The sequence below is a fragment of the Kogia breviceps genome, unplaced genomic scaffold (assembly GCF_026419965.1).
Source record: "Kogia breviceps isolate mKogBre1 unplaced genomic scaffold, mKogBre1 haplotype 1 scaffold_49, whole genome shotgun sequence".
NCBI classification, from domain to species: domain Eukaryota; kingdom Metazoa; phylum Chordata; class Mammalia; order Artiodactyla; family Physeteridae; genus Kogia; species Kogia breviceps.
The window spans coordinates 590,564-618,284 of record NW_026711928.1 but is presented as its reverse complement, the minus strand read 5'-3'; the positions used below and the strand labels follow the sequence as shown (position 1 = coordinate 618,284).

Below are 27,721 nucleotides of genomic sequence, written 5' to 3'. Positions count from 1 at the left end.
TTCTGATACAGTAGGGCCGGTGGGCCTGAGTTCTATTTTTTAAACGAGCTCATTTTTAACTAGTGATGCCACAGTCTCTGATTCATTAACGACAATTGTGAATAGCAGAGACATAATAAGGAAAGGTAAACATTCATAGTTAACTTCTAACTTCAAGTGTGTTATGGATTTCCCACGTTTAATAGGATAGTAAGCACAGCAGCAACCACCGTTTGTGAACATTCACTGTAGACCGTGTGTATCTTTCTGACTTTTTGTGTAGGATTGCAGGAAAAAGGCCTGTGCTGCGGCCACAGTGGGCGAGGCCCTCAGGCCGGGCCGCCCCTCCAGGACCCCCGACGGGGCCCTGAGCTCCTGGCGGCTCCTCCCCCGGCGCCCCGCCCCCTCCCAGGAGGCCTCGGGGCAGAACGGCCCCACCCACTGCGTCCAGAACGGAGCCCGCGTTTCCTCAGAGCTGGAGTTCCCGGCTCGGGGTCTCTTCAGTCCGCCGTCACGGAGCTGCCCTGGAGCCCCAGGGGAGGGCGGCCTCACTGACGCTGCCGGCTGCGGAGGGGCCCCGGCGGCCGAAGCCGCGACAGTCGTGGGGACGGCGGGCCGGGTAAGTGGGTCTGGTGCCCGGGCGGCCGCGCAAGAGCAGCTTCTGAGGGGAAGGGTTTCGCGGCCACCCGCCGCTGCTGTGCAGAACGAGCGGCCTCGGGGTCTGGTCCCGGGGAACTTCGGCCCCTCCTCTCGTCCCTGCCCTCGGCCTGGCTCGCGGGGCCCGGGGGGCGTGGGGAGAGGGCGGCTGAACGTCCTGAGGGGACACGGGGCGAGGGAGGCGCAGGGTCCGGCCGCAGCGTCAGCGACCCTCCTCCCGACGGCGGGGAAAGCGGCCGAAAGTTCCTCCCGAGGCTCCCAGGCCTCTTGTTCAGCCGAGGCCCTGTGCGCCCCTTCCTCCCTGAGCTAAAGCACCCGGGGGGGGGAGGGGACAGGGCGGGGGGCTGGCGGAGGTGATGGGGGACGTGAAAAGGTGATTGTCAGCTAAGGAGAACCTGCTCTCCCAGGTTCTACAGGAATGCAGGGCTTTCCTTATGCGAAGATGCTGGAGTCAGGCTCACGAATTCCTTCCTTTGATATGCACCTCAGCTCTCTGGGGCCTGCATCCTGTATTTGCATATCCTGAGTTCCTCAGCCTGCCCGCTCACATTGGAGAGGATGACTGTGGCATCTTTTGTTTACTGAGGTGGCAAGAAATATTCCATTTCTCACAGGCTTGAGGGGCAGACAGTGAAGAAGCGTCGGAGAGTCTCACTTGGCATGTACTTTGGTTTACATATAGATAATAGTTATACTTACTTAACTGTGCTAATAGAGGCTCTGGAGTACAATCAACTCGTACTACTGCCCTCTATGTATTAATTTCATCAATATCATAAGATAAATGCCTGTAGAATTGACTTAATCCAGTTAAATAGCATAATGATTTTTAAAGGAAACATAATAGAAATATAACAACAAAACCTTTACCACTACAGGCTGGGTCTGGAACAAGGTAAATAAATGTTCCATTGTTAAAATATTGAAAGAGTATTCAATAGAAATATCAAGAAAAATGACAAATAATAAGGGCAGCAGAATGTTGAAATGTTCTATCTTTCTATCACTTTAAAGTGGCAGAAAATCATTTATGAGCAGGCACTGGGGCAGAAGATGCCTGATTTTATATCTTTGTCATATTTGTGCAGTTGTTTCAACAAGTAACTTAAAGACACAATGGAAAAGCCAGGAGGTTTGTGCCTGAGATCATGTTGATGTGAAACCCGGGATGGCCGCCTTGTGCCAGGTGAGTTAAGTTTACCTCGCAGGTAGACCCCAGAGCTCCTGAGAAACAAGGGCTGGAATTTTTCTTCTGCGATGAATAGGAGCTGTTGAGTCCAGTTCATTGAGCAAGGAGTAGGTCTTGTCTATTACATATTTGGTTTTTGGAACGGTATCTGTGCTAATTTCAAACTCTTGTTTTATGAAAACCCCCCCTCACCTTTCCCCTGAAGCAGGCATAAGTGTGTTTTCTAAAAGCGTGACTCTGTTCTGTTTTAATTCAGTTCTTTGTAGCCATGTTTACATTCCCTCTATAAGTGATATGTTTTGATAAATTTCTTTTTCTGTGTGACCTTTTTCACTTTGAATTATCGTACCTAAATCCACTCATTATGCTGCTACTAGCCTTATGACATTGATTTCATGGCTGAGTGATATTCCATTGTACCTAAGTTTCACAACTTCTGTATCCATTTTTCTCTTTCCTGGGATATGGAACGGGTACCGAAGTCGAGGTTCTTGTAAACAGAGCAGCCCTAAGCTTTGGGGTGCCTGTGTCTTGTTGATTTTTAGTCTTCCCAAGATATACGCCCATGAGTGGAAGTGCCCTATGCTCTGTAGCTCTGTTGTTTAGATGTTTTAGGAAACACCATACACTTTTGTAGAGTGTCTGCGGCAATTTTCATCCCGCCCGTCAGCATAACAAGGTTTCCTGTTCTCCATGGCCTGTCCTGCATTTGTGGTTTTTTACACTTTTTTCAGATGGCCGTTTTGACCGGGGGGAAGTGAGACTTCTTTGTAGTGCTGATTTGCTCTCCCAGCTTGCTTGGTTGGCCAAAACGTGTGTATGCTTTTTTACCTGAATATATTCAGGAAGGAACACATACTCCCTTTTTGGCCAACTGCATCATTGTCCAAGTTCTGCCGCTTTTCATGTGCTTTCAAGGAAACTCCAATCTACCTCTTGAAATCTGTTTCCTGCAATTCTGCCTTGCTTTCAAATCCTCTTCGTTGCCTTAACTCAATGTATTTTTGGATGGTAGTTGTCATTTATCACTGTGCAGGTTTGTGAGTTGCAGTGCCCCTGAGCTCCATGTTTCAACTGCCCTTTTTGTGAGCTGGCCCAGAAAACCACAGCATCGCCTCAGGCCCTATCCTGGTTTCGGGGCGTCAGGCTGAGCCTTTGGTGAATTCTTCTTCGTGATGGGAAATGAGAGTAACATGTGCCCGACCAAACACCTCCAGCGAGTCTCTCATTGGTTCCCCCTTTTCCCGTTCATCCTCGGCACATATTGCAAACTGTTCGAAACAGGAGGTTAAAGGTGCTGATTCTCCAAGTGGGGAGATTGTTAGTAAAGCGGCTGGAATGGTGAACCCGAGCACCAGGAGATGAAAAATGAGGTGCGCTGTCGAAACCTTTCATGATCACACGGTGTATCATCCTCTGGGCTTCCCATGCAGCTTTTAGCTGTAGGAAGGTTGCGTTGCACCTGGAGAGTTGGGACCCATGGAATGGGTAGCACACAGTATTACTTTAAAGGGTCTGCATTTGCTCACTCAACCTCACCAATCCTCTCAGTCCCAAGAGTGTCCAACCTTATGTCTCATCCTGCTGTGTGTCTAGGTGTGTTCAATCCATGTTGCATCATAGCCCCTGAGCAAAAGTTATAAGGGTTTTTATGTCTGTCACTGTCTTTTTCTACTATTGTTATATTGGTTACAGCTGATTTTCAACGCTGTTTGTTGCTGTTCTACATCCACTTGATTCACATAGAAACAGACATCAATAAATTCTTTTTCAGATTCTTAACAGTCGTATAGAATTTTTTCTGGTGACTTGAGTATGCTGAGTGCAGTTCTTTGAGGTTCTGTGTAGGCCTCGTCTATTATCAATTTGGTATTTGGAACGGTATCTTTGCTAATTTCAACCTCCTGGATAATGCCTCACCCCTCCCCACCTTTCCCCTTTGGCAGCCTTATGTGTGTTTTCTACATATTTGACTATGTTTCTGTTTTGTAATTTGTTTCATGTGTAGCCATTGTTGATTCTACCTTTAAGTTATATCTTACGATATGTGTCTTTTTCTTTCTGACTTATGTTACCTAGAATGATCTTACATAACTCCTCCTGAGTTGATGCAACTGGCCTTATTTCATTGATTTCCTGGCTGAGTTATATTCCACTCTACATATGTACCACATCTCTTTTATCCATTTTTTCCTTCCAGGTATATTTAGGTTTTATCCAAGTCGAGGCTCTTTTAAACAGAGAGGCGGTAAACGTTGGGGTGCCTGTATCCTGACGATTTTTGTTTTTCCCAAGATATTCGCCCATGAGTGCAAGTGCCCTATGCTCTGTAGCTCATGTGTTTAGATGTTTTAGTAAACACAGTACACTTCTTCAGTGTGCCCGTTGGCAATTTACATTTCCACTATCAGCCTCACAGGGCTCCCTTCACTCCTCGCCCTGTCCTGCATTTCTGGTGTTTACACTTTATGAGGATGGCTCTTCTGACTGATGCGAAGTGTGATACTTTTTGTAGTATTGATTTGCAATGCCCACTGTTTGGTTGGCTAAAAAGGGTGTATGCCCTTTTCTTTAATATATTCAGGAAAAAAGCATACGCCCTTTTTGGCTAACTGCACCGTTGGCGATGTTCAGCCCCGTTTTTGTGCTTTCATGATGAGTCCTTTTTACCTCTTCAAATCCCTTTCCTGCCATTCTCCCTTGTTTACAATTCCTTTTCGGTGACTTCCCTCAAGACATTTTTCAATGATAGATATTTTCAACTCTGCAGTTTCGTGAATTTTAGTGATCCCGAGTTCCATTTTTCAACTTGTGTTTTTTGGAACTGGCCACAAAATAGTGGGATTTCCTCAAACCGTATTCTTTTTCCATGGGCAATCTTAGCCTTTGGTCATTTCGTCTTCCTGATTGGAAATGAGAGTGACATGTGCCTGTCCGAACACCTAGGACTTTTCTCTCATTGTTTCTCATCCTTCCGCTTCATCCTCTGGACAAATTCCAAACTGTGCGCAACAGGAGGTTGAAGGTGCTGACATCCCCAAGTGGGGAGATTGTTAGGAAAGACGCTGGAGGGGTGAACCCGACTCCCTGGAGATGAGGAGATGAGATGCCTTTTCCAAACTCTTCCCGATCAAATGGTGTACCACCTTCTGGGTGTCAGAGTCATGTTTTAGCTGTAGGAAGGGTCCCGTGCATGGTAAGAGAACACCAGGGATGTTTCCAAATCAGTGTCTCCCTGAACCCTAAACTGGGGAATTTTACGCTATGGCTACACGTATGTTCATTAAGGGCCTTGGGCAGTAGGCAGAGTCCGAACTTAAGATGATTAAAGTCTTCAGGGTCAGAAGCGCTGACCATCGGCCTCCCTTAGGGTACATTGTATCTGTCATTGATAGATGATGTCAATAAAAATATCTATTCGTTTTCAGATTATTTCCGCTTCTAGGTTATTACAAAATATTGAGTGTAGTTCCCTGTGCTGTACAGTAGTTCTGTGTTGATGATCTATTTATACATAGCAGTGTGTACGTGTTAATCCCAAACTGTTCATTTATCCCTCCCTGCACCTTTCCCCTTTGGTAATAATAAATTATAAGATTTTATGCTTCTCAGAAATGGGGGAGCTGAAAGAGAGGTATCATTTTCAATGGAAAAGCATTCAAAACTATATTGAAGCTTCAGTCAAGATTATTCGATGTACATCCTTGGAAAGAAATCACTTCATTTCTCCAATGTTGACCTGACAAATAAGACAATCCCCTTCACTGAACTTGCCTATACTAAAGTGATGGAAATATCAAATGGAAGTGTTGGAAACATCTTATTTTACCCGAGCCTTATACACGGCTCTAGGTTAATTACAGTTTGGCTCACACATCTGTTCATTGAAGTTACAATGTTCTCAATTTCTGTCACTGATCCTGCAGAGTGGGCCCCAACAAGGGTCCCCTGCCCCGTGTCATTGGAGCCAAGAGAACGAGACTGAGTTTGGTTCAGAAGCAAAGGAAACTTTAGATTCTGATCAGAGAACGGGGAGAGGTGAGAGCGTGCGCTCCCCCGAGGGCTGTGGGCGGGGCTGCTGTGTGGGGATCCCGGCAGCGTCAGCGGGACAGAAGGGGCGGAGTCTCGAGGGCCGGGTTGGCTGGAGCTCAGGCTCCATGTCTCGGAGTCTGCATGGGGCCCCGCGAGCTGAGGTGTCGGCCCAGCCATTTTGCACCAGGAAATAGGTTCTGAAGTGCCGGGTGTGGGACCTCTGCATGTGGAAACCTAGGAGCAAGTGAAATTAGACAAAGCACAAAGGAATCAACGTTAGACTTTACTTTATTGCCCGGATTCTATTTTTATCTCCCAGGATTTTTTCATGGGCTCTGCCGGTGACAAACCCCTCCTCTGCCTTTTGTCCCATTCCTCATTGTTGGGGCGCTGAGGGTGCAGACCCCGCTTCTGTAACTGCTTCGTGCTGAGTCGGGAGGCCTCATACTCGGGGGGAGGGGCAGAACTTCTCCCCAGCAGCCTCCAGGTGAGGTTGACTGTCCCCAGGGCTCTTCCCTCACTGCTCGTCCGCCTGAGCCCCAGCATTTGAAGTGTTATAGATTCTAATGACCTTTAAGGGTGCAGGAAAGAGATGCGCAGAGACGCTGGGGGGGCCGGTTTTACCCCGCCCACATTTGTTCGGCCACCTTAGGCAGACGGTTTCTGCCAGCCTAGATGCTCTGACCAGTAGTCTGCGCTTTCTTCAATTAGGCCCCTGAATTAACGTACAAACAGCACCAGGTGTCAGAACCCTGCCTGCTCAACTCCCACACAGTCCAGGGCCGGTGGTGATCCAGACCCATGACGGCCACTGAGTCAACGGCCTTTTCAAGTAGCCAGGAGTGCAGCCGGTCTCATCGGCCGCCGCCGTCACCGCGGTGTCTGTAGGCGTTTCTATGGTGACAGCGTTATTTAGGGTTCCCCCGCCAAGCTTATGAGCTCCGCTCTGGGTGCAGTAAGTCCTGCAAGCAGTAGTCTGCTCTTTTGGGGCACGCTCTTGTTGTTTTCTGAGAGAAGATCCACGTCAAGTGATGGTCACACGGGTCATCATGGGGACCCGTTGCCCCCAGTTGTCCCTCTGGAGGTTGGAGTTGGAGGGCTTCCTCACTCGAGGTCAGTGTGCCCACGGAGCGATGCCTGCAACTTCAGGGCATGGTGGGTGGTTAGGATCACCGTGTGCGGTCCTTTCCCCTTAGGAGGGAGTTGGCCTTGCGGGCTGCGGATTCCAGGTTTTTAGATACCCCCAGTATCTTGGCTGGATGGGGCGGCGGGCCAAGCCCTTGGTGACCGTACTTTCTCCTACCTGGAGGGCATTCTTGCATTGTTCCATTTCAAGAGGTCCCAGTTTTTGCACTAATACTCCAAGGGCGATTCACTTTCTACCCAGAATGTAAAGGTCAAAGGGTTTAGCTAAATTAGGGAGGTCCAGGGCAAGGGTCTGAATTAACTGCTCTTTCCATTCTTGAAAGACCGCTTCTGGATTCTATTCGAACAGATCATCTTTTCCTTTCAATGTTTCCTATAGAGGCCCAGCTATTAGACTGTAGTTAGGGATCCAGATGCAGCAAACCCCGACCTCCCTAGGAACCCTTAAGCTGTCTTCTAGGTTTAGAAGGGGTAAGGCTGCAAATGACTTCTTCCCTTTCCTGGGATGGGCTTCTCTGACCTTCTGTGAGAATGAAGCCCAGGCAGGTCACCTTAGTCTGTGATATTTGAGCCTTTGTCTTGGACACCTTCTATCCTTTATTGGCTAGGTAGTTCAGAGGCCTCCTTAGTAGGGCTGGGGATCAGAATGTCGTCTGCATATTGAAGGAGGGTTCCCTTCTCCAGAGGTAGATCTTTGAGGTTTTAGTTAAGTTTCCCCAAAGGTGGTGCGGGAAGTTTTGAACCCTTGGGGGAGGACGGCCCAGCAGTACTGTCTTCCTTGTATGTTGAGTCCTGCCAGTCACAAGCCAAAATTTCTGTGACCTCTGGGACTAATGGAATACAGAAGAAAGCATCATGTACGTCTCATACAGAATACTATGTCCTGGGGGATGGTACAATGACCAGCAGGGTGTAGGAATTAGGAACTATTGGATGCATATCCTCAGTGGCTTCACTGACTGTCCCGACATCTTTACCAGTTCCCCAGTAGCCCACGGGGCTCTCGTGGTCAGGCCCCTCGCAGGATATACAGCTCACCTGGGCAGGTACCCAGCAGCCCACGGGGCTCTCGTGGTCAGGCCCCTCCCAGGATATGGAGCTCACCTGTGCAGCTACCCAGCAGCCCACGGGGCTCTCGTGGTCAGGCCCCTCCTTGGATACGGAACACCCTTGTGCAGGTACCACGGCAGGGCTGGGCACACAGGAACCGTGCGCATAGCCCTCATTGCAGAGCACCCCCATCTCACCTGTCCCTCAGAGCTGACACAGAGCACCTCAGAGCAGGACTTGAACTAACAAACAGCAGCTCCGACAGGTCTGTGACCCTGGGCTTCACTCTGTGTGGCCTCCCTCCGCCTGGTCTTCCAGAGACTTCCACTGCAGCCGGGGCACCAGGTCTCTGTCTCCACCCACCACCCCTCCTCTCCCTGACTCCTGGGTTCCTCTTATTAGGAGAGGGTCTTCTTGAAGTTGTCTCCCACTCATGGGCCAGATAAAATGGTTAGAAAACAAGCCAGGGCTGCAGCCCCTTGTCTATCCTGACCCTCAGGACCTACACGTGTTCCTTGGAACTGACCGGTGCAGCAAGGTCCATTTTATGCAACTGTGAGCCCCTGAGGGGCGAGGAGTGGCTGACCTGGGCAGTCTGACCCGGCCGGCCAGTCCTCCCCAGGTGTGCCTGGGCTGAGGTCAATATAAACACCGCTCCAGGCAGCAAGAGCCCCTGCAGCTGTGCCTGACGCCATATTCTCTGCCCCATCGGCAGTCTCGGGGCTGGGCTGGTGGGAGGGAGTAGGGCCCACGGCTCTGTGCGTGGCCCGGTGCGAGTGGGGCTCTGGTGGACTTTCTGCAGGAGTTGCCGCGCTGCCACCTGCTAAAGAAGAGGATGTGTCACCCATACCTGCCGCTGGAATTTCTCCCCGGGCAGAGGTGAGGACGGAGAAAAGCGGTGGGGGCCGGGACAGGAGGGGTACATTGGGCAGGGAGATGGAAAGCTTCCAGAAGAGCGCCCGGGGCCAGGACCATGCTGGCTGGCCTGCAGGCCCCAAGTCGGCCTCCGTGCTGGTGTGGCTCCATGGCCCTTCCTCTAGGCTTTCAAGTCCTTGCACACATTCAGGTGTTTTAGCTGGGAAGGGTGGGAACAGTTCAGCAGCAGCTGGCCTGGGGGTCAGCTCATGTTTACTCAGGGACGCCTTGACATGGTCCCCCAGCTTTGCAATGAGGACGTTCCTTGCGGGGGGGCTGCTGGCTGCATGAGAGATGATTCCCCACCTCTGACCAACTTCAGAATTGTTTACCACTGGAGCAAGGGTTTTCCTGATAGGGTTTTCCTCTGTGTAACTAGTGGGTTCTTAATTGGCAGCGTGAACGGTGATATCAGAGGTCCCGAATCAGGATGGAAATACTTATCCCCAACTTGTACAGGCAGGCATAAAAACCTGGGGAGGCCGTGTGCAGCCGGCACCCTTAGGGATTGGCTTCCGACTGACCCCTCAACGTTCTGGTGTCCAGCCACTGCTTTAGAATTTCTGGGGCCCAGTGCTGACTCTAAGGGTTCTGTAACCCAGCCTCTGTTGGTCTTTAATGAGACCCGCACTTCCAGGGTCCCACAGAGCAGGGTCCGTGTGACTGTTCTGTGGCTTCTGTAACAAATGACCACAAGCTGGGTGGTTTAAAACAAGAGGAATTCATCCTCCCCCAGTCCTGGAGACCAGACATCTGAGATCAAGGTGTTCCAGGATGGACGTCCCTCCAGAGGCTCCAGGATAGGGCTCTTCCTGCCTTTTCCAGCTTTGGGGGGCTCCAGGCATCCCCAGGCTTGCGGCTGCAGCCCTCCTGTCTCTGCCTTCACGTGGCTTCTCCTCTATGTTTGTGTTTCTCCTCTTTTGTCTCATAAGGACTCTCTCAATTGGATTGGGGGCCACGCTAACCCCAGATGGCCTCACCTTGAGACCCTTAACTACATATACAAAGACGCTTTTCCCAGATATGGTCCGGTTCCTGTGTTCTGGGGGGAACATATTTTGGGACCAGCATTCAACCCATTACCTGTGTATAAAATAACCCTAATTTTAGGAGATTACCAAGGTCCCGTATAGATAGCAGCCAGCAGCCATGTGGGTGGGGGTCTGGGGAGAATGAGGACCCTGGAATCACCTGGAAAGGATGAAGTCCTGGCTGCATTAGGTGAGCTCTTCCACCACGGGGCCCGTGGAAACAGCCACTCCACTCTGTCCGTGGAAAGGGACCCAGTGCCGAGTCCAGAAATGGTGATATTGCAAAGCTGGCTCTTCTGGGATGTCATCATCAGTAGCATCATGTAACCAGTAACTACGGGCTTGGAGGAGTCACCCTGTGGCACGTGATGACAGCACTGTCACTTTAGGCTCATCAAGCTTAGAATAGGAATGTTTGAAGGAGAAGAGTTTGGGAGATTGCGAAGCTTGGTTGTTAAGGAAACTGAGCAGGTTTGTCAAGGTTGTCAAGGAAACTTCTCGTTTAAACTGAAGGCAGGGCTGGGAGAGCTGAAATCCAGGGATCTTTTAAAGGGGCTGCTCTGAAACACCATCACCTGAGAGGGGGTCTCAGCGTGAGCTGGTGTTTGAGAAACGTGTGATGAGATGAAGCCTGACTTTCTGTGACAGCTGGGGAGGGGTTTGTAAAGCAACTTAGCGTTTAAGGCCAAGTTTGTTGCTGGAACATAGTGTCTCCCAAGACTGGGCTGAAGCTCAAGATGTCTCTGTCCCCTTCCTGTGAGAGTCCAGGGCAGGTGGGTGTCAGTTCCCAGGCTCTGCCCCCACTTTGTTTCTCCTCCCTGCTTCCAGGTGAGTGTTTCAACCAGCGGGGTGGGGTGACCACAGGGACATCGTGCCCTCCGTCCTAGGATGCAGGCTGGCCAAGGCCCTCACCACCTCCACCCCTTCCCCTTGGTAACACGAGACACTGTGCCCCAGCTGTAAGGGGTGGGAAGGCTGGGATGTGCAGGGTAGCTGTGCACAGGAAAAAGGGAAATGGGTTCTGATGGGCAGCTGTGCGGCTCTGTTGTGAGGGTCGCCCAGACACTAGCGCACAGATTCTGGGTTCTGTGAAGCTTCGATGCTCTGTGGTTCTGGAAATCCTATAGGAGATGGTCCACAGCAGGTGAAGCTAATGCTCGCAGTGGAGGTGGTGAAGCCAAAGGTCTGCAGTTCAGACTAAAGGTGCCGATGTACATGCAGGCCAAAACCATCTCAGGTGAATGGACTTCAGGCACGTTTAACATGAATGCAGTCGTGTTAATGCCTAGCATCTTCTATCTTGTGCCTCCTCAGGGACCCCCTCCTCAGTGCCTGGGGCTCCTGTAACTCACGTACAAGGGGATGGAGAGCGGGGTCTGTCCAGTCTGAGCCCTGAGTTACCCTGTGAGTCTGCTCGGGACCACCGTAACAAATACCACAGACTGCGCAGCTTGAATAACAGGCCTATCTCCCAGTCCTGGATGCTGTCGGAGATCAAGGTGTCTGCACACTGGCTTCTCCTGAGGCCTCGCTCCTTGGTGCTTAGACAGCCACCTTCTCCCCAGGTCCTCACATGGTCTCCCCCTGTGCCTATCTGTGTCCTAATCTCTTCTTTTTTTTTTTTTTTTTTTTTTTTTTTTTTTTTTTTTTTCGGTATGCGGGCCTCTCACTGTTGTGGCCTCTCCCGTTGCGGAGCACAGGCTCCGGACGCACAGGCTCAGCGGCCATGGCTCACGGGCTTAGTTGCTCCGCGGCATGTGGGATCTTCCCGGACCAGGGCACGAACCCGTGTCTCCTGCATCGGCAGGCAGATTCTCAACCACTGCGCCACCAGGGAAGCCCCCCTAATCTCTTCTTGTAGGACATCAATCCTATTGGATTAGGATCCACCCTAGTGACGTCATTTTTACTTTGATCATCTCTTTAAAAATCCCATCTCCAAATACAGACACATCCTGGGGTCCTGGGGGTTAGGCATTCAGCATGTGGATTTGGGGAGACATGACTGAGCCTATAGCATCCTCCTTAGGAAGCAAGTGTGCCTCGGTCCTTCCTTCCCTCAAGTCATACGAGGTGAGCTAATGGCTCAAGGAGAGGCCACTCGTGCAGAGTTTGTGTCCCAGCTGGGGAACCCTTCTCTGCTCTCTTTGATCAGGCAGTGGCAGTGCCAGCCCCCTCCTGAGGTGAGCAGTTCTGGGGTTTCCTGCCGTGTCACCTGGCCTGCTGAGGTGCTCAGTGTCTGGGAACCCAGGAGTCAGCAGCCTAGTGGGGCTGCCGGGGACTCTCAGGGCCTTGGCAGATACCCTAGCGAAAGTGGGGAAACTTTGGGGGATTACAGGAGGGAGAGAGTCACAGTCTCGTTTATGCTTCAGAAAGACCACGTTGGGGTGGGATGTGAGACGCACCGTGGGGCAGGGAGGTTTGTCAGGTCTGATGGAGGAACCAGGCACAAGATCGGGCTTGGGCCACGGCTGTGGGCGTAGAGGGGAATTAGTGTGGGAACTGGCCACAGGCTGTTGTCGAAATATCGGTTTCCCTGTGCACCGAGGCCGAACAGAAATACGGAGACAGGGGTTTTGGAGGAAGAGACAGATGGCTTTATTTTTCTGCCAGGCAGCAGGGAAGACACAGCTGGCTAGCACCTCAAGAACTGGGCACCCCTCTTTGAGAATCAGGGAAGATTTTATATGTGGGGCTTCTGCAGTCCAGGGTAGAGGATAAGGATCAAAGTAGTGAAGGTCTTGCATTCCTCCTTTCCTTTGCATTATTTCAAAACAGTCATCGCTGGCATCAGGTCGCCGGTAATTGGGGTCCAGCAGACTGGTAATTGCGTCCGTTTGCCTCTGGTTTATTGGCCAGTGACCTTGTTTCTGAAATGAAAAACTAGGGGGTGATTTGTTATGAGGAGCGTATAGAATCTAAGTGCGTTACATAATAAGGTTAGGGAGTGAGAAGCAGGGGCTGTAACACACACAGTGAGGGGTGATGGGTGCCGAAGGTAAATTCCATAGTGTCGGAGTGAGGTTAGCTTTGTAGAGTACAAATCTAGTTACTACAAATGAATGACAAAGTGAAACAAGGAGTGATGAGCTCTTTCAGGCCAGGTTACGTTTCTTCTCTAGTCTTTTCGCTGTCCCCTTGTTCTCAGGGCAGGGAAACTTCGTTTCTGTTTTTGCTGCAACAAGACTGTGGAGGAGGAGCTGACAGTCACTGGGGCACAAGGCGAGTGGGAGCCTGGGAGGCCCCAGTGTTACCGAACCGAACGTGGGTCCGCTCGCCCGAGGGCAGCAGAGCCAGTCTACTGACACCGGGGGTGGTGGAGGAAGGTGCAGCCTAAATTGTCAAAGTGCGGATACAAGGAGGCCAGGTGGCCTGTGCTCTAAAACCCCGAGCTCCCTGAAGGATTTCAGCAAAGCAATTTTCAAGGCCAAGTGAAGGAGGGGGGTCGCAGGGTATGTGATCAGCTGGTGCACAATTCTCTGATTGATGGTGAGGTAACGGGCGGTTAACGTTATAAATTCTTAAGCACCAGGAGCTCCGGGGTTACCTGTTCCTGATCATCAAGTAGTTAATTTCTTCCACTTGGTGGTGGAGGAAGCATGCATCGGGCACTGTTATCCAGGTACTTCAGAGAGGAGCTACAGCAGAGGGTGTGGGGGAGGGCTCTGTCCTGCGAAGGCCCCACAGGGTCCTGCTCGGTTACACCTGGTGCCTGGGCTCAGCAACCTGGGAAGGTGGGGCTGCTCCTGGGTGTGGGGAGCTGCAGGATCCCAGTCCTCTGAAACCCTGCTAAGCCCCCAAGGTGAGATGGGTGTGCAGTGACTGGACGGAGGCGTCTGGCCTGGGAGAGGGGTCCGGGCTGGAAATGTCACTGGAATCATGGCAGGGAGGGAGAGGAAAGGCAAAGTGGGGGCAGATGGGTCACAGCAGACTAATGCAGGTGACTGCGGTCTTGTTGGAAGCAACTCAGAGCCAGAAAGGAGTGGCCGTCAGGGGCTCAGCTCCATTCTCTTGTTCCTTTGTAAAACCACTGTGTCAGAGTTTGAGACGCCGCCAGGAGACGTCTGGGCCCAGTGCTGCCATGGCTTCATCAAAGGGCCCAGGGGGAACACAGAACCACTGCAGGCCCCGCCCATGTCCTCCCTGGGAATGAGTCCCATCGGGGCTCCTGGGCTCACAGACTTCAGGGCACCTCTGTCCTCAGGACTGGTCTTCCTCCTTCCTCTCACCTGCTGGTCAGAGGCCCAGGAACCCCCAACCTGGCTCCACCCCCAGGGCCTGGATTCAGAGGCCCAGGAGCCCCCAACTTGGCTCCACCCCCAGAGCCTGGATTCAGTGTCCCAGGAATCCCCAAACTGTCTCCACCCAGGGCCTAGATTCTGGGACAGCTTAGGGGTAAGCAAGACCCTCACGCTCCTTTATTTGCTTAGGGGTGAGAATGTCTTAAACGCTGCAGTTGACTGATTACGGAGTGCTGAGTGTTTCCAGCAGGTGTGGATGGAAAGATGGGGTGCGAAGTTCCTATGTCTGCAGGGTCTTCCCGGCGTGAAGATCTGTGTGTTCCCCCCGGCCAGTCGGCATCCTCCCAGGAAGCCCAGATCCAGGATTACGAGGGCAGAGGCTCTCCCCTTGCGTACCTGTAACTTCGCACTCCCACAGCAAGGAGCCTGGCTCCCACCATCTGCCATTTATCTATGCATTGCTCCTTTCCACATTACATGTGCAGAGGTTTCAGAATTGTTAGCTACTACACCCTGGAAAGAACTTCATAAAACAAAGCCCACTGTATATATACGGGCCATTTTGCCTTTAGCCTACAGATTCCATTCATTTCCAAAGGTAACTTAAGTCAGCAGCTTTTACCCCATCCCCTACAGTGAGTTGTTTCCATATATTTCTAATACAGTTAGATTCTGTCACATGACGTATTCCATCGTGCAACATCCTACACCCTAAATAACTAAATTTGAGTAGATTATGATTGGCCCCTTGGGCTACACACATCTATGGGCTTAGACAAATGCATAGTGACAGGTATCCATCCTAGAGTATCACATGGACTACTTCAAACCCCCCACCCCATGATCTGCTTATCATCTATGTAGCTTTGCCTTTCCCGGGATGTCATCAATGGGGTCATACTGTGTGCAGCCTGCTCAGGCTGGATTTTTCACTTAGCAGTACACGCTGAAGGTTTATCCATGTCTTTCCATAGGTGGATGGTGCATTCCTTTCTGCTGAGTAGTATTCCACTGCATGTGTATGGGAGGAAAAACAATTTTCCCTCTACTTTTCTAGGTTCTTGGTTGAGGCCCCCCCCCGCCCCTGTAATAAAAGACAGATTACCAGGAGAAAAGCAGAAGTTTAATAACATGTATACCTTCTGAATAGAGGGGGGATACCACGGAAAACTGAGTCACTCCCCAAACCATCCCCTTCAATACCGTCTTCAGCTAAAAACAGAAAAGATGCTGGGGAAGGGGGGAAGGCCAGTTATGGAAGGTTATCATGCAAAGCACAGTAAACAAGGGTATGGCTGTGTGCACATTTAAGTCAGGACTTCCCCATTGAAAAGAGTTACTTAAGATTTAATTATCCTTCTATGTTTGGTGCAAAGAGGGACATACCCTTATAAATGGAGATTTCTCTATTGTAAATGCCCTTCATAAAACGGCAATCTCAGTTTTCTGAGATTTTTTAAAAAAATAAATTTATTATTTTATTTTTGGCTTCATTGGGTCTTCGTTGCTGCGTGCAGTCTTTTCTCTGGGTGTTGGCGAGCAGGGGCTTCTCATTGTGGTGGCTTTTCTTGTCACGGAGCACAGGCTCTAGGCATGCAGGCTTCAGTAGTTGTGGCACACGGGCTCAGTAGTTGTGGCTCGCGGGCTCTAGAGCACAGGCTCAGTAGTTGTGGCGCACAGGTTTAGTTGCTCTGCGGCATGTGGGATCTTCCCGGACCGGGCCTCGAACCTGTGTCCCCTGAATCGGCAGGTGGACTCTTACTCACTGAGCCACCAGGGAAGCCCTATTCTTTTTAAAGCAGACCAATAACCCTTATGCCAGAGAGACATATTTTGAGGTGGCATATTCTACTCGCCTTGACATGGATGTATCCCAATTTGCTTATGCATTCATCTTTTGAAGGATATCCTGATTTCAAGTTTTTAGCCATTATGGAAGTGCTGCTGTGCATAATTGCATCCTTGTTTGCATTTGGACATAGATTTTCAAAGCAGTTGCCTAAATACTGGAAGTATGATTGTTGGATCCCAACGTGAGACTTGTTTAGCTTTGGAAAAAACTGCCAAATTGTCTTACAAAGTGGCTGCACAGGCATCCCCCCAGCTATGAGGGAGAGTTCCTTTTGTTCCTCACCCTCTAGCAATTGGTATTGTCATATTTTTGGAGCTTAGCAGTCCCAATTGGTGTGCTATGGTGTCTCATGATTTTAATTTGTAGTTCCCTAATGGTATATGATGTTGAGCTTTTTTCTGTATGACTTTTACTATCTGTAACTTTTTTGGCAGGATGTCTGTTCAGATCACGCTGTTCATGTTCATGCTGGGAGGAGCCCTGTCTCCTCGGGACCTGCTGGGGCTTTGGCTTCAGGAACACGCGGGGCTGAGTCCACGCTGATGGCCTGGCTTCGGTACAACCCGGGGTCAAGTCCACACTAACGGAAACCGGGTCTCCTCAGGACCCGCCGAGGCTTCAGCTCTGGGACACTGGGGGGTCCAGTTCAGGCTGACATGAGCCTGATCTCCTCAGGACCTGCTAGGAGGTGATGCCGCTGAGGGAGAAGGTGAGGAAAAGTGGGGAGAAGGTTCCTGTGCAGGGCTGACCGCTGTGGGTGTCTGTCTCCAGAGGACCCAGGAGAGGAAGGGCTTGATGTGGAAAACTGGGTTTTTGGCCCATTTTGTGTGGGGTGTAGACAGTTGAATGTTGTTCTTTGGCGTGTAGTGTCTGGTTTTCCCAGCACCGTTTATTGAGGGGCCTGTCCTTTCCCTGGTGTATGTTCTTGGCTCCTTTCTTGTGAATTAACTGATCACATACCTGTAGGTTGATTCCTGGGCTCTCTGCTCTATTCCTCTGGTCTGTGTGCCTGTTTTTCTGCCAATGCCACAATTTGGGGGGACTAGCTTCATAATGAAGTGTGAAGTCAGGGAACGAGATGCCTCCACACATTCCCCTGCCTCAGGGTCGCTTTGGTTCTTCTGGGTCCTTTGTGGTTCCACACACAACCTAAGATGGTTCGTCCTGTTTCTATGGAAAATGTCATTGGACTTTTGGTAAGGATTGCGTTGAATGTGTACATTAACAGGATCTTAGCTGGAGAAACTGTCAGGGCATGGCTTAAGAGCAGCATCAGGGCCTTTGTTGGGTCAACATTATGGTCTCAGTGAAAGATATGATCAGAACCTGAGTTACTAAGAACATCAAGGCTTCATTTAGGAAAAGCTTCAGGGCCTGAGTTAGGCACAGCCTCAGGACTTCACTTAAGGACACTGACAGGGCTTTCTTTGGGACAGAGTCAGGAACGTGCATAGAAATGTGGCAGGAAATTATCTCAGGAGAGTGTCCAGATTTTAGTTATTGATTTCAACAGGTCCCATGTTAGGGACAGATTCCGGGCCTTAGTGAGAGCGAGTGTGAAGGACTTATTTAGGGTTAGTCAGGGCTTAGTTAGGGAGACTATTAGGGTTTCAGTTAGGATAAGATGCAGGATATTAGCTTGGGACAGAGTCAGGTTGCGGGCCAGGGATAGCGTCACGAAATGACCCAGGAAAAGCGTGAAGACCTTCGTTATTGAGAGCCTCAGGGCCGTAGTTAGGACCAGCGTGAGGGCCTAAATCAGGACCACTGCCAGGGCTTCCTATACAGACACCGTCAGAGCATAAGGAAGGTACAACCAAAGGGCCTAAGTGAGGCTTATCTTTAGGGCCTGAGTTCGGGACACTGTCAGGGCATGACTTAGGAGCAGCAGAAGGTCCTCTGTGGGATCAGCGTCAGGTTCTTCATTAAAGACATTATCAGGGCCTCTGTTAGGGAGAGCCTCAGGGCCTCATTTATGGACAGCATCAAGGCTAACTTTGGGTAAGTTTCAGGACCTTGGTAAGACCTGGGTCAAGATATTAACTCAGGATAGCATCAGGACTCTAGATATTGGCGGCACTAGTGCCTTAGTTAGACACAGTGTCAGGGCCTGAGTTAGGAGTAGCATTATAGCCTTTGTTAGGTATAGTGTCAGGGACTGAGCTAGGAGGAGCCTCCAGGCCTAAGTTTGGGACAGATTCACAGCCTCCGGACTAATTTCAGGGCGTTATTTAGGGACAGCATCAGGGATTTAGTTAGCATAACAGGAGGAATTCCTACAAGCACCCTTTAAGCCAACACACTCAGATGCAGAAGTAAACCATGCACGCTGGTATAAAGGAATATTCCACAGAAGTTGAGTACATTTTGTTTAAGGTGCGTAAGAGTTTAAACATTATTTTTTTCAGAAAACTATATTCAGAAGATGAAGGAATTTCATCCTAAAGAATCTCTTTAGCTAAATTTAACATTAGCAAATGAGAAGTTTACGTTCAGGTCTAGGGCTAGTGTCAGGTAATGACCTAGGTTTGGAAACAAGCCCTTAGTTACGTAGAGAATCAGGGGCTAATTTAGGACCTGTGCCAGGGCTTCGGGTAGGGACAGTGTCAGAGCCTGATATAGGGAGAATGTGAGAGCCTGAGTGAGGCCTAGCGTCAGGCACCTAGATGCAGACACTGTCAGGGCATGACTTAGGAGCAGCATCAGGGCGTTTGTGGAGTCAGCATTCAGATCATAGTGAAAGACATGAGCAGGGCTTGAGTGAGTCACAGAATCAAGGCCTCGGTTAAGGAATGCTTCAGGGCCTGAGTTAGGCACAGCCTCACGTCTTCAGTTAAGGAGAGCGACAGGGCTCTCTTTGGGACAGTGTCAGAACCTTGGATAGAAATGTGTCAGCATATTAGCTCAGGATAGTGTCCGGATTTTAGTTATTGATTGCAGCAGGACCCATGTTAGGGACAGATTCCAGGCCTTAGTGAGAGATAGTGTCAAGACCTTAGTTACTGAGAGCATCAGGGCCTTCTTTAGAAGCAATGTTAGGGCTTCGTGTAAAAATAGCATCACGGACTGGCTTCGGGCGAGCGACAGAGCCTGAGTGAGGCCTAGCGTCATTCCTGTAGGTGGGGACACTGTCAGGGCGTGACACAGGAGCAGCATCAGTGCCATTGTTGGATCAGCATTATGGTCTTCGTTAAAGACATGAGCAGGCCTTCTGTTAGGGACAGCGTCACGGCTTACTTAGCGATATTTTCAGGACCTTAGTAAGAGATGGGATAGTAAATTAGCTGAGGATAGTGTGAGGACTTTAGATATTGATGGCATCAGGGACTTAGTTAGGGACAGTGTCAGGCTGTGAGGTAGGCCTAACATCCAGGCCTTAGTTAGGGACAGTGTCACGGCATGGGGACTCAATTCAGGTCCTGACATGGGCACAGCATAAGGGCTTCAGTTAGCATAAGAGGCAGGACATTAGCTAGGGACAGGGTTAGGGTAAAGTCTAGGGATTGTGTCAGCAAATGACCTCGGGATAGTGTCAAGACCTTAGTTACTGAGAACCTGAGGGCCTTATTTAGGACCAGCATCAGGGCCGGAATTGGGCAAGAAACAGGGCCTGAGTGAGGCCCAGCTTCAGGCCCCTAGCTGGAGACAGTGTCAGGGCATGACGTCGAAGCAGCATCAGGGCCTTTGTTGGGTCAGAATTCGGGTCATAGTTAAAGATATGAGCAGGGCCTGAGTGAGTCAGAGAATCGAGGCCTCCGTTAGGGAAAGCTTCAGGGTCTGAGTTAGGCACAGCCTCTCGTCTTCATTTAAGGACAGCGACAGGCCTTTCTTTGGGACTGTGTCAGGTCCGTGGATAGAAATGTGTCAGGATATTAGCTCAGGATAGTGTCGGGATTTTCATTATTGACTGGAGCACGGCCCATGTCAGGGACCAATTCTGGGCCTTAATGAGAGATAAGGTGAAAGTCTTAGTTAGGATCCGTGAGCGCCTTAGTTAGGGAGAGTATTAGGGTTTCAATTAGGATAAGATGCAGGACATTACCTTGGGACAGACTCATGATCCGAGCCAGGGATAGTGTCAGCCAATGACCTGGGTTGGTGTCAAGACCTTAGTTACTTAGAGAATCGGGGCCTAATTTAGGACCTGTGTCAGGGCTTCGGGTAGGGACAGCATCAGAGCCTGACTTAGGGAGAACGTCTAGGCCTGAGTGAGGCCTAGTGCCAGCCCACTAGCTGGAGATTCAGTCAGGGCATGACGTAGGAACAGCATCAGGGCCTTTGCTGGGTCAGCATTCGGGTCATAGTGAAAGACATGAGCAGGGCCTGTGTTAGTCACAGAATCAAGGCCTCAGTTAGGGAAAGTTTCAGGGCTTGAGTTAGGCACAGCCTCAGGTCTTCACTTAAGGACTGCAACAGGCTTTCTTTTGGAAAGTATCAGGACAGTGGATAGAAATGAGTCAGGGTAATAGCTCAGGACAGTGTCCGGATTTTAGTTATTGATTGCAGCAGGGACCATTAGGGATAGATTCTGGGTGTTGGTGACAGATAGTGTGAAGGCCTTTGTTAGGTTTAGTCGGGGCTTAGTTAGGGAGAGTACTAGGGTTTCATTTAGGATAAGATGCAGGACATGAGCTTGGGACAGAGTCAGGTTCCGGGCCAGGGATAGCGTCGCGAAATGACCCAGGAAAAGCGTGAAGACCTTCGTTATTGAGAGCATCAGGGCCTTACTTCGGACCAGCGTGAGGGCCTAAATCAGGACCACTGCCAGGGCTTCCTATACAGACAGCGTCAGAGCATAAGGAAGGTACAGCCAAAGGGCCTAAGTGAGGCTTATCTTTACGGCCTGAGTTCGGGACACTGTCAGGGCATGACTTAGGAGCAGCAGAAGGGCCTCTGTGGGATCAGTGTCAGGTTCTTCATTAAAGACATTATCAGGGTCTCTGTTAGGGAGAGCCTCAGGGCCTTATTTATGGACAGCATCAAGGCTTACTTTTAGTCAGTTTCAGGACCTTGGTAAGACCTGGGTCAGGATATTAACTCAGGATAGTATCAGGATTTTAGATATTGGCGGCAGCTGGGCTTTAGTTAGAAACAGTGTCAGGGCCTGAGTTAGGACTAGCATTATAGCCTTTGTTAGGTATAGTCAGGGCCTTTTCTAGGGACAATGTCAGGTTCCGGGCCTTAGTGAGAAGTCGTGTCAAGGCCTTAGGCAGGATTATTCAGGGCCCTAGTTACGGAGAGTGTTAGGGTTTCATTTAGGATAAGATGCAGGACATGAGCTTGGGACAGAGTCAGGTTCCGGGCCAGGGATAGTGTCAGGAAACGACCAAGAGAAAGCGTTAAAACCTTAGTTATTGAGAGCATCGGGGCCTGACTTAGGACCAGAGTCAGGCCCTAAATCACGACCACTGCCCTGGCTTCATATAAGGACAGCATCAGAGCCTAAGTAAGGTACAGCCCAAGTGCCTAAGTGAGGCCTATCTTTAGGATCTGAGTTAGGGAAAGTGTCAGGGCATGACTTAGGAGCAGCAGAAGGGCCTCTGTGGGATCAGCCTGAGGGTCTTCATTAAAGACATTATCAGGGCCTCTGTTAGGGAGAGCCTCAGGACCTCATTTTCGGACAGCATCAAGGCTTACTTTGGGTCAGTTTCAGGACCTTGGTAAGACCTGGGTCAGGATATTAACTCAGGATAGTATCAGGACTTTAGATATTGGCGGCAGTAGGGCCTTAGTTAGAGTCAGTGTCAGGGTCTGAGTTAGGAATATCATTATGGCCTTTGTTAGGTATAGTGTCAGGGAGTGAGCTAGGAGTAGTGTCAGGGTCCGAGTTACGTGTAATGTCAGGGTCTTGGTTAGGGACAGTGTCAGCGCCTGGGTTAGCACGAGTCTCCAGGCCGTAGTTAGGGAGCGGTTCACAGCATCGGGAGTAATTTCAGCGCCTTATTTATGTTCAGCATCAGGGATGATTTAGTTAGCATAAGAGGAGCCATTCCTGCAAGAACCCTGAAGGCCAACACACAAGAATGTAAAAGTGAACCATGCACGCTGCTATGAAGGAATATTCCACAGCAGTTGAGTACACTTTGTTTAAGGTTAACAAGAGTTTAAAAATTATTGTTTTAAGAAACCAATATTCATATGATGAAAGAATTTCATCGTAAAGAATCTCTTTCCCTAAACTTGACATTAGCTAAAGTCAAGATTAGATTAAGGTCTAGGGGTAGTGTCAGTTAATGACCTGGATTTGGTGTCAAGACCTTAGTTACTTAGAGAATCAAGGCCTAAAATTTAGGACCTGCGTCAAGATTTTCGGTAGGGACAGATTCAGACCTGACTTATGGAGAACGTCAAGGCCTGAGTGAGGCCTAGCGTCAGCCTCCTAGCTGCAGACACAGTCAGGGTACGACTTAGGAGCAGCATAAACACCTTGGTTGGGTCAGCGAAAGGTCATAGTGAAAGACATGAGCAGGCCTTGAGTGAGTCACAGAATCAAGGCCTCACTTAGGGAAAGCTTCAGGGCCTGAGTTAGGCACAGTGTCAGGTCTTCACTTAAAGACACCGACCGGTTTGGGACAGTGTCAGGATCGTGCATAGAAATGTGTCAGGAAATTATCTCAGGACAGTGTCCGGATTTTAGTTATTGATTGCAACAGGTCCCATGTTAGGGACAGATTCCGGGCTTTAGTGAGAGATAGTGTCAAGGCCTTTGTTCGGATTGGTCAGGGCTTAGTTAGGGATACTATTAGGGTTTCATTTATTATAAGATGCAGGACATGAGCTTGGGACAGAGTCAGGTTCCGGGCCAGGGATAGCGTCACGAAATGACCCAGGAAAAGCGTGAAGACCTTCGTTATTGAGAGCCTCAGGGCCTTACTTAGGACCAGCGTGAGGGCCTAAATCAGGACCACTGCCAGGGCTTCCTATACAGACAGCGTCAGAGCATAAGGAAGGTACAGCCAAAGGGCCTAAGTGAGGCTTATCTTTAGGGCCTGAGTTCGGGACACTGTCAGGGCATGACTTAGGAGCAGCAGAAGGGCCTCTGTGGGATCAGCGTCAGGTTCTTCATTAAAGACATTATCAGGGCCTCTGTTAGGGAGAGCCTCAGGGCCTCATTTATGGACAGCATCAAGGCTTACTTTGGGTCAGTTTCAGGACCTTGGTAAGACCTGGGTCAGGATATTAACTCAGGATAGTATCAGGATTTTAGATATTGGCGGCAGCTGGGCTGTAGTTAGAAACAGTGTCAGGGCCTGAGTTAGGACTAGCATTATAGCCTTTGTTAGGTATAGTGTCAGGGACTGAGCTAGGAGTTGTGTCAGGGCCTGAGCTAGGATGAGCCTCCAGGCCTCAGTTTGGGAGGGGTTCACAGCCTTGGGAGGAGTTTCCTGAATTTAATTAGGGAAAACATCAGGGATTTAGCATAATAAGAGTTAGTTCGTTAGCATAAGAGGAGGTATTCCTACAAGCACCCTGAAAGCCAACACAGGCAAATGCAGAAGTAAACCAGGCAGGCTGGTATAAAGGAATATTCCACAGAAGTTGAGTACATTTTGTTTAAGTTCAGTAAGAGTTTAAACATTATTTTTTTCAGAAAACTCTATTCAGAAGATGAAAGAATTTCATCCTAAAGAATCTCTTTAGCTAAATTTAACATTAGCAAAAGAGAAGTTTACGTTCACGCCTAGGGCTAGTGTCAGGTAATGACCTAGGTTTGGAATCAAGCCCTTAGTTACTTATAGAATCAGGGCCTAATTTAGGATCTGTGCCAGGGCTTCGGGTAGGGACAGTGTCAGAGCCTGGTATAGGGAGAAAGTGAGGGCCTGAGTGAGGCCTAGCATCAGGCCCCTAGATGCAGACACTGTCAGGGCATGACTTAGGAGCAGCATCAGGGCGTTTGTGGAGTCAGCATTCGGGTCATAGTGAAAGACATGAGCAGGGCTTGAGTGAGTCACAGAATCAAGGCCTGGGTTAAGGAAAGCTTCAGGGCCTGAGTTAGGCACAGCCTCACGTCTTCAGTTAAGGAGAGCGACAGGGCTCTCTTTGGGACAGTGTCAGAACCTTGGATAGAAATGTGTCAGCATATTAGCTCAGGATAGTGTCCGGATTTTAGTTATTGATTGCAGCAGGACCCATGTTAGGGACAGATTCCAGGCCTTAGTGAGAGATAGTGTCAAGACCTTAGTTACTGAGAGCATCAGGGCCTTCTTTAGAAGCAATGTTAGGGCTTCATGTAAAAATCGCATCCCGGACTGGCTTGGGGTGAGCGACAGGGCCTGAGTGAGGCCTAGCGTCATTCCTGTAGGTGGGGACACTGTCAGGGCGTGACACAGGAGCAGCATCAGTGCCGTTGTTGGATCAGCATTATGGTCTTCGTTAAAGACATGAGCAGGCCTTCTGTTAGGGACAGCGTCACGGCTTACTTAGCGATATTTTCAGGACCTTAGTAAGAGATGGGATAGTAAATTAGCTGAGGATAGTGTGAGGACTTTAGATATTGATGGCATCAGGGCCTTAGTTAGGGACAGTGTCAGGCCTTGAGTTAGGCCTAACATCCAGGCCTTAGTTAGGGACAGTGTCACGGCATGGGGACTCAATTCAGGTCCTGACATGGGCACAGCATAAGGGCTTCAGTTAGCATAAGAGGCAGGACATTAGCTAGGGACAGGGTTAGGGTAAAGTCTAGGGATTGTGTCAGCAAATGACCTCGGGATAGTGTCAAGACCTTAGTTACTGAGAACCTGAGGGCCTTATTTAGGACCAGCATCAGGACCGGACTTAGGGCAAGAAACAGGGCCTGAGTGAGGCCCAGCTTCAGGCCCCTAGCTGGAGACAGTGTCAGGGCATGACGTCGAAGCAGCATCCGGGCCTTGGTTGGGTCAGCATTCGGGTCATAGTTAAGGACATGAGCAGGGCCTGAGTGCGTCAGAGAATCGAGGCCTCCGTTAGGGAAAGCTTCAGGGCCTGAGTTAGGCACAGCCTCAGGTCTTCATTTAAGGACAGCGACAGGCCTTTCTTTGGGACTGTGTCAGGTCCGTGGATAGAAAAGTGTCAGCATATTAGCTCAGGATAGTGTCCGGATTTTCATTATTGATTGCAGCAGGGCCCATGTTAGGGATAGATTCTGGGCCTTAGTGAGAGATAGGGTCAATGCCTTAATTAGGATTAGTCCGGGCCTTAGTTAGGGAGAGTATTAGGGTTTCAATTAGGATAAGATGCAGGACATTACCTTGGGACAGAGTCATGATCCGAGCCAGGGATAGTGTCAGAAAATGACCTGGGTTGGTGTCAAGACCTTAGTTATTTAGAGAATCAGGGCCTAATTTAGGACCTGTGTCAGGGCTTCGGGTAGGGACATCGTCAGAGCCTGACTTAGGGAGAACGTCTAGGCCTGAGTGAGGCCTAGTGCCAGCCCACCTGCTGGAGACACAGTCAGGGCATGACGTAGGAACAGCATCAGGGCCTTTGTGGGGTCAGCATGCAGGTCATAGTGAAAGACATGAACAGGGCCTGTGTTAGTCACAGAATCAAGGCCTCAGTTAGGGAAAGCTGCAGGGCCTGAGTTAGGCACAGCCTCAGGTCTTCACTTAAGGACGGCAACAGGCTTTCTTTTGGAAAGTATCAGGACAGTGGCTAGAAATGTGTCAGGATATTAGCTCTGGACAGTGTCCTTTTTTTAGTTATTAATTGCAGCAGGGACCATTAGGGACAGATTCCGGGCGCTCGTGAGAGATAGTGTGAAGGCCTTTGTTCGGATTCGTCAGGGCTTAGTTAGGGATACTATTAGGGTTTCATTTAGGATAAGATGCAGGACATGAGCTTGGGACAGAGTCAGGTTCCGGGCCAGGGATAGCGTCACGAAATGACCCAGGAAAAGCGTGAAGACCTTCGTTATTGAGAGCCTCAGGGCCTTACTTAGGACCAGCGTGAGGGCCTAAATCAGGACCACTGCCAGGGCTTCCTATACAGACAGCGTCAGAGCATAAGGAAGGTACAGCCAAAGGGCCTAAGTGAGGCTTATCTTTAGGGCCTGAGTTCGGGACACTGTCAGGGCATGACTTAGGAGCAGCAGAAGGGCCTCTGTGGGATCAGCGTGAGGGTCTTCACTAAAGACATTATCAGGGCCTCTGTTACGGAGAGCCTCAGGGCCTCATTTTCAGACAGCATCAAGGCTTACTTTGGGTCAGTTTCAGGACCTTGGTAAGACCTGGGTCAGGATATTAACTCAGGATAGCATCAGGACTTTAGATATTGGCGGCAGCAGGGCCTTAGTTAGAGTCAGTGTCAGGGTGTGAGTTAGGAATATCATTATGGGCTTTGTTAGGTAATAGTGTCAGGGACTGAGCTAGGAGTAGTGTCAGGGTCCGAGTTACGTGTAATGTCAGGGTCTTGGTTTGGGACAATGTCAGGGCCTGGTTTAGCACGAGTCTCCAGGCCGTAGTTAGGGACAGGTTCAGAGCATCGGGAGTAATTTCAGTGCCTTATTTATGTTCAGCATCAGGGATGATTTAGTTAGCATAAGAGGAGCCATTCCTGCAAGAACACTGAAGGCCAACACACGAGAATGTAAAAGTAAACCATGCACGCTGCTATGAAGGAATATTCCACAGCAGTTGAGTACACTTTGTTTAAGGTTAACAAGAGTTTAAAAATTATTGTTTTAAGAAACCAATATTCATATGATGAAAGAATTTCATCGTAAAGAATCTCTTTCCCTAAACTTGACATTAGCTAAAGTCAAGATTAGATTAAGGTCTAGGGGTAGTGTCAGTTAATGACGTAGATTTGGTGTCAAGACCTTAGTTACTTAGAGAATCAAGGCCTAAAATTTAGGACCTGCGTCAAGATTTTCGGTAGGGACAGCGTCAGACCTGACTTATGGAGAACGTCAGGGCCTGAGTGAGGCCTAGCGTCAGCCCCCTAGCTGCAGACACAGTCAGGGTACGACTTAGGAGCAGCATAAACACCTTGGTTGGGTCAGCGAAAGGTCATAGTGAAAGACATGAGCAGGCCTTGAGTGAGTCACAGAATCAAGGCCTCACTTAGGGAAAGCTTCAGGGCCTGAGTTAGGCACAGTGTCAGGTCTTCACTTACAGACACCGACCGGTTTGGGACAGTGTCAGGATCGTGCATAGAAATGTGTCAGGAAATTACCTCAGGACAGTGTCCGGATTTTAGTTATTGATTGCAACAGGTGCCATGTTAGGGACAGATTCCGGGCTTTAGTGAGAGATAGTGTCAAGGCCTTTGTTCGGATTAGTCAGGGCTTAGTTAGGGATACTATTAGGGTTTCATTTAGGATAAGATGCAGGACATGAGCTTGGGACAGACTCATGATCCGAGCCAGGGATAGTGTCAGAAAATGACCTGGGTTGGTGTCAAGACCTTAGTTATTTAGAGAATCAGGGCCTAATTTAGGACCTGTGTCAGGGCTTCGGGTAGGGACAGCGTCAGAGCCTGACTTAGGGAGAACGTCTAGGCCTGAGTGAGGCCTAGTGCCAGCCCACCTGCTGGAGACACAGTCAGGGCATGACGTAGGAACAGCATCAGGGCCTTTGTGGGGTCAGCATGCAGGTCATAGTGAAAGACATGAACAGGGCCTGTGTTAGTCACAGAATCAAGGCCTCAGTCA

General features: G+C 49.8%; 1 long non-coding RNA gene across 1 annotated transcript in view; it reads left to right on the top strand.

Moving 5' to 3' along the window:
- The first annotated feature begins 424 nt into the window (after positions 1-424).
- The window catches only part of LOC136793484 (uncharacterized), a 100,297-nt gene continuing 73,000 nt past the window's right edge, over positions 425-27,721 (top strand). Inside the window, exons 1-2 of the long non-coding RNA XR_010838774.1 lie at positions 425-598; positions 1,725-1,822. This is a non-coding gene — a long non-coding RNA (uncharacterized lncRNA). The remainder of the gene's footprint in view (positions 599-1,724; positions 1,823-27,721) is intronic.